The sequence below is a fragment of the Mus pahari genome, chromosome 12, assembly GCF_900095145.1.
Source record: "Mus pahari chromosome 12, PAHARI_EIJ_v1.1, whole genome shotgun sequence".
In the NCBI taxonomy this organism is placed as follows: domain Eukaryota; kingdom Metazoa; phylum Chordata; class Mammalia; order Rodentia; family Muridae; genus Mus; species Mus pahari.
This window is the reverse complement of record NC_034601.1, coordinates 56,988,804-56,996,531: the sequence shown is the minus strand read 5'-3', so window position 1 is coordinate 56,996,531 and position 7,728 is coordinate 56,988,804.

Genomic DNA, 7,728 nt, shown 5'->3' with positions numbered 1-7,728 from the left:
GTGTGTGTGTGTGTGTGTGTGTGTGTGTGTGTATGTGTGTGTGTGTGTGTGTGTGTGTGTGTGTAATAACAATTAAAAGAAAAGCAGCCAAGAATCTCAGGCAGAGCTAGCTTGATACCTGAAAGGAGATATATTTGGAGGGAGGAAATGGCAGGTAGAAATGGCATATTTATGTCCCCCCACTTTTTTTTAGAAATTAAAAGCTATGGAAATTATTGACTTGGAGATGATAGGTAATTTTTCTTTTTAGTGTCTGGGGGAGTACCAGTTAAAATGTTCAAATGTTTATTTGAACATGGCAAATGTCAAATAAAAGTTGGCAATAGACTCTTAAAGTTCAGTAGCTTAAAAATATGGATTCTGGAATGTGAAGGATGTTTATAAGAAGTTTGTAAAGTTGAGTGGCCAACAAATCCCTAGGAGACCAAGACATTAAGACTGGAATAATTTTCTATGGGAAGGGTGTGCCTGTGAGCTAGGAACCCACCGGATGATGAGAGCATGCTTTAGATACTGGGACACTTGAGGGAAGTTTTCCTGTAGAATGTATACCAGAATATAAGCATTTTCTAAGTAGCTTGTACCTTACCAAGTGTGTGAGGAAGTAAAAGTGGTATTCAATAAATCTTTATAAATACTATTTCTGAAAAAAATGAGAGTCATTCTTTGATGAGATAGAGTGGATTATAATGTATTGGCAAATAAAACCAGTTCAACAGGGTATAGGAATAGTAATATGTGAGTAGTGTGTTGCCAGGAATTGATAGAATAATGGAATAATAATACATACAATTTTAATGAACCATGCCTTAGTTTTCTTAACAGTTTCAAGAAGATACAAAGTCTTTAAGTTGACCCATTGGCTGAGTAGTATTGGCATGGGGTGATGGTATAGCATCCTGTATTCTTCCTCTTCCTCAGCTTGTTCTAGTGTAACTGGGGAAATACGTCAAAATGTTATATTATAAATGGGGGTTTGGGATATCGTGCCTTCACATGTGGAGATAGGGAGTGGGGATTAGGTATCAGATGTAGAACAGTAAGAGGGCAGATGTGAGGGAATAAAATATGGAGTGTAAAAAAAATGTGAATAAGGGCTGATGAGATGGCTCAGCTGGTAAGAGCACTGACTGCTCTTCCAAAGGTCTTGATTTCAAATCCCAGCAACCACCCATAATGAGATCTTGTACCCTCTTCTTGTCTGAAGACAGCTACAGTGTACTTATTTATAATCGTAAATAAATGTAAAAAAAAAAAAAAAAGAAGAAGAGAATCAATTCTTGCAAGGTGACCTTTGATTTCCAAACATGTACCATACCACACATATTTCCACACACATATGGACATCATCAATCAATCAATCAATCAATCAATATAACATTTAAAAAACATAAATTAATAAATTTTAAAAATAAATGTGGGTTCATATTTTGGTTTAGTTTTGGAAATCATGTACATTATTTTTAGTTTATGCTACTCAACATATGAGTTTTCTTTAGAAAACTATTTTCTGGAATGATACTATTACATTGGGTGTTGCCACTACTGTTGACTCTATTTGTCATACTTTCTGAATCTGTAGGTGACTTCCATTTGTCAGTACGAAAAATGGTCATTATTTGTTAGAAACCTCTATATTTAATTTTTTAAACTGTGTTCATTTGCTTTATAACCCAATATCAGCTCTTCCTCTCCTCCCAGTACCCCGTCCTGCAAGTCCTCCCCAAATTCCATCTTCTCTTTCTTTTTTAGAGAGAGTAAGCTTCCCTTTGGATGTCACCCTCCAACTAACAACCCCTCCCTACACACACACACACACACACACACACACACACCCTCCACCCATACCCTAACACCCGAGCACATCAAGTCTCTTCAGGGCTAGGCACATGCTTTCTCATTGAGGCCAGATAAGCCAGTCCATTTAGGGATATAGGATCCACAGGCAGGCAACAGATTCCGGGACAGCCCCGGCTCTAATTGTTGGTAGATCTACATTGAAGACCAAGCTGCTCTTCTGCTGCATATGTGCTGGGGTCATAAGGCCAGCCAGAGCTTGCTCTTTTGTGACTGATTACATCTCTGGGATCCCTCAAGTACCCAAGTTATTTGACTCTGTTAGTCTTTTTATGGAATCCCTTTCCTCTTCAGTTCACTCAATCTTTCTTCCAACTCTTCAGTCTCCCTGACTGTCATCTAAATGTTTGGGTATGAGTCCTTACATCTATCCATTGGCTCCTGGGTGGAGCCTCTCAGCGGATGGTTATGCTAGGTTCCCATCTGCAAGCATAGCAGAGTGTCATTTATAGTGTCAAGCATTGGTGTTTGCCCATGGTATGCATCTCAATTTGGGGCAGTCATTGGTTTTCCATTCTCTCAGTCTCTGCTCATTCTTTGTTGCTGCACATCTTGTAGGCTTGAAACATTTTCTGTCGAAGTCTTTGTGGGTGAGTTGCCCTCCTTATTCTTCTAGTGGGAGTCCTACTTGGCTACAGAAAGTGGCCACTTCAGGATCTATATCCCCCACAGCTAAGAGCCTCAGCTAGAGTTGTCATCATAGAACTACAGGGGCCTTCCCCTATAGCAGGTCTCTGGCACATCCTAAAAATTCCATTCCCAGCTGATCTCCCCTCTCTTTCCCCTGCTCTCCCTATACATGATCTCTACCACCCTGCCCTGCTCCCCTCCCCATTCACACTTCTACTTAGTTCTTTTCTTCCATCGACCTCCTATATCTATTTTGTTTCCCCCTCTGAGAAAGATTCAGCCATCCTCCCTTAAACCCTCCTAGTTGTTTGGCTTCTTTGGGTGTGTTGATTATAGCAGGTTACCCTGTACTTAATGGCTAATATCCATTTATAACTGAGTACATCCCATGCATGTCCTTTTAGAACTGAGTGTCCTCACTGAGGCTGATCTTTTTTACTTCTAGTCATTTGCTTGAAAAATTTACAATGTCTTTGTTTTTAAAATGGGTATTATCCCATTGTTGGGTGGGTCAGAATGTTTTGAGAAAAAGAGATTGCAGCATTTTTCAATACTACAGGCCATCTTGAGATTGTTGCCCCACCCCAAATGCTAATTTATTATTAATCTTACGTGCAGAAATGTTTTGTCTGCATGAATGTATGAATAAAAACACACTGAATTTCTATATTAAGACACTTCAGAAGAGCTGGGACAATAGAATAATGGCAAGTAGCATTTGCTGCCCATGTGGAGGTTCAGGGCTCTGTGTGGAAACACCTGATGGCACCTTACAATCATCCATAACTCCAGTTCTAGGGCCTAGGGTCAGTGAAGTCCAGAAGAGGGTGTCAGATGCCCTGACACTCTCCAGAAAGTAACCAATGGGCAGTTTTGACTATCCACAGTTCTTTTGATATGAACTAAATTGATTAGGTAAGTAACTTGATACTATTTTATATTTTATTTTCTTACCTCAGTCTTTCCTTCCCCTGTTCAAGCCATATATAATAGTTGGCTTTTATTTATAGGCTGCTACAACCTCCATCATTTTTCTGTAATTATGTTAGTTAGCCATTGCTCTTTAAATTGACTGGGACTTTCAAGTGTCTGTCTCCTGTTCCTTCTCTACATCACCCATTCCCTGAGCAGTCAGCCACTCAGACTTTTGTCCCTCACTCACCTCTATTTTTATACCTAAAAATTTACTACTTTGCAGGTAAAGCAAGGGTTATAGACATCAGTTCATGACTAAATTGCCATTTTTCTTAACATTTGAGAATTTTATGCATTTTTACTATATAAACCACCTGAATAGCATTAGTGATTATTCCCAAGTCTTGTGCTCTTTGCAGATTGTTTAAAATTGAAAATCTAATTTGTTTTCTCAGGTCCATTTTTATTTTCAATGTGCTGGGCATGTGTGAGATTCTGTGAACGTAGGGCAAGTCGGAACATGAACTGACAGGCAACAGAGTGTGATCTAACAATTCAAAAATATGGATTTGTTACTACTGTTGTTTTTTAATGCCACTGTAGTGTGAAACTTGCTAATGAGAAAGTTAATTGTCTTATTGATTATATCCCTGGGTCCTGTGCTCTTTTTTTTTTTTGTAAGCATAATTATTTTGAAAACCAAAAGTTAAAAACTATCATAAGGGAGTGGATGTCTGAGAGAAAACATTGCTTTATAGACACAGGATTGATATTCGTATGAACTTACAGAATTTATGGCAGCATGCACAGGGTCTGCACAGGTTCAAGCCTGCTAAGATCCTGAAGCTGAGAGGGAAAAGTGGATATGGTATCCACCCTTAACCAAGAAGCTATCTGTGTAAGACACAGGCTTGCAAATGAAAAATTTGTTTTCTCCAATGAGACACCATTGGGGATAGTAATCAAACTACTTAAGGGTAGTCACCATGCCCAGCACGAAATGGCCAAAACAAGGTGAACCATTCCCTCCAATAGATGGATATGTTACAAACATGTGGAAAACTTATAATATGGAATGTTGCATATTGTCACATATATTGTTATTTTTCAGCTTTGAAATGAAGAAAACACTGACATCTTTAACAAAATAACTGAACCCGAGGACATTGTAGAGGACTTTTACTCCAACGACACAGCTGCTCTAGCAAGGGATAAGATCCAAAGACCTTTTAGGTCTGTATGATGCACCTGGAATGCAGACAGACACACTTTAATCCCTAACTATGACATCTAAGAGAGGGACAGACAATGTGACAAACAAGAGAAAGATTTGTCCGAGTGAGTCAAGAATGGAGTGCAGTTCAGTTGAGGTCAGGTAATGCAGTGGAGTTCAGCTAAGTTCAGTTCAGTGCATTTCAGTTGAATGAACTTGAGTTCAGTTGAGTTCATGTATTTCTTTTCATACAGTCAGTTCAGTCTGTGCAGTTCAGTTTGTAGAATTCAGAGGCAGTTTTCTAAGTAGAGCAACTCAGTGAGAAGCAAAGAGAAGTCAGTTTAGATAAGTCAGTTGGGAGTAGATTTGAGCCTGGATAGCTGAGTTGAGCCTGCCAACCAGAGTTCAGAAAGAAGTAGAAAGGGTGAACTTATTCAGCAATAAGGTTCTGAGATAGCAATTACATCTGGCAAAGAAAAGTTACTTTTATAGGGCATTACATTGTGTCATCAGTTCTGCATGTTTCCATTCACATGGGATCAGTTTCAGAGACTGAATAGAATGGTGGTCACCCAAGGTCAAGGGAAGGAGAAATAAGGTGTTGAGGTTAACCTAACTCAGGATCTATTTGCTCTAGAGACATGCAGTACAGCAGTGTCTGTCTAAGAATACTGCATGGGGCGCTTAAAATTGTTAAGACAGTAGAGCATGTTAAATGTGCTTCCAGAATACACAGTACACGTGTGCACACACATACATATTAATGACATAGGGATACAGAAAATTTAGAGGAAGTAATTATTATACATATTTCCTTTATGTTAACACTGTGTTGTGATAGATCCTCATGAATGGGCAAATATTCAAACTCATTATATTTTGTGACTTGATAGCTTCATTCTTTTATATTTAAATTATATCACAGTAAAGCTGTATAAATAAGATGTGCTATCTGTATTGACTGCTATCAAATACAAATAGAATATGATGAAAATGTGCTGTGCTAACTAGAGAAGACAAAGGATTAAGAGACAAATTATAGATAACAGAATAAACTTTTAAAGATTTTTGTTTAGCTTGTGATTGTGTGTGTGTATATGTGTGTGTGTGTTTGTGTGTGCGTGCGTGTGTGTGTGTGTGTGTGCATGTGCGTGCGTGTGTGTGTGTGTGTGTGTGTGTGTGTGTGTATGCTCACCATCCAAAAGGGAACGTTAGAGAAGCTGGAACTGTCAGTTCTGAAGCTGGAGTTTCAGGAAGTTGCAAACTACTTGATTTTGGATCTCCAATCCTAACTGAGGTCCTCTGCAAGAACAGGAAACAGTAGTAACCACTGCTTTATCTTTCTAGCACCAAGAATAAAACTTTTTAAATTTTTTAATTATTTTTTTTTTGCACTGCATATTTTATTCCCTTCCTGGCCCACCTTCTGTTCACCATCCCATACCTCCTTCCCACCCCCCTGTCTCCATGAGGATGTCCCCACCCCCAACACCCACCCCACCAGATCTGTAATCTCCCTGTGGCTCCCAGTCTATAGTGGGTTAGGTGTATCTTTTTTGTCTAGACCCAATAAAAAGAAGAAAGAAAGGAGGAAAAGAAAAAAGGAAAAAAAATCTCTCACCTTTGAATAACTATTAAGTGATAGCCTTTTCACACTATTACTTTTTGAGACAAAATTATTTTTACCTAATTATGTTAAAATCCAATTTTATTAAAATGTTTTAGCCATGCCCTGTTTTTCAGAATGATAATAATATTCAAAGTCATGAGTCTCAGTCTCGTGTACAGGGCAAGTGATAGGATTGCGCTGGAATAATTGCTTCACCAGACAACATTTTACCATTCATTGGCTCATATAGCAATCAGAAAAATGCAAATCTATGTAATGGGGTGATTTCACACTCTTGGGATACATTCAATAATTAACTGAGAGCTAGAAGTATAAAGTCCATTTTTATTTTTAATTTAGCCTCCAAGGCAGATTTAAATGAAAAGTAAAAATATTGCAAATTTAAGTCTAAGTTAATTGCAAGATGTTTCTCATGCTAAATGGAAAGTCTAGGCCATGGAGGTAGATCAGCTTGGAGAGTTCTGCTTACCAGATTCTGGGAACTTCTGTCTTCAACTCATATAAACTGATGGGTGTTATATGTTTAAGCCAAAATGCGAGAACTATGTCTTGAAAATATCACATTGGACTGTTGGGGAAATGATAGTCATTGTGCTGTAGCATATTTTCTTTCTAAAGAAAATAAATTAAAGCTGGAATAGAAAATATTTAGTTAATTTTTTATAAATCTATGTGCATGTTTGATTGATTTCAGTATTTGGCAATATTATGTATGATCATATAATACATTTGGATTACTTTCTTCCCTCACCCTCTATTATTCCTTCCTATAGCTATTAACCATTCCCTGCTTACTAGATTATTTCTGGTTTCATCACTTTTGGTTTTATTTTGTGATCCATCCATTTTAATAAAGGCTATTTGTGTAACAATTGGAATGAAAGTATCTATTAGAGCCTCATAGGATCATCAAGTGGAAGTAACAATCTCTCTCTCTCTCTCTCTCCTTGTCTCTGTCTCTCTCTGTCTTTCTTTGTCTCGCAGTCTCTCTGTCTCTCTCTCTCTGTCTTTCTCTCTCTCTGTCTGTCTCTCTCTGTCTGTCTCTCTGAATCAACCAAGTAGCAAACAATTCATCGGGGAAGGATAGGAAGTCTGAACCACTCTTCCATCTATGTCTGTCAACTGATGTGCCCACTCTTGTCCAGTGAAAGCTGCCTGCTATGCTTTTGTGTTTATGCCCATTGATAAAAGGTACCCTCAACCTTAATCGAGAAGCTTCTCATTCTAGTTAATGATGGTAACTATAGAAAGATGGCTACACATACTGCTGATAAGAAGTGATAGAGATTATAAGTCCTCAGTCTTTAAAGATGAAATTTAAACCACCCTTTATGAACATTTCTATATACTTAGAAATCTAGAATGTGAGTTGTTAGCTCTAAAATTCTTTAGTTACTTTAACAGCCATCATCTCTCTAGATGGTTAGGAAGGTAGATAAACAAGTCAAAGATAACTAGTGATAATTTGTCACATTGTTGTTTT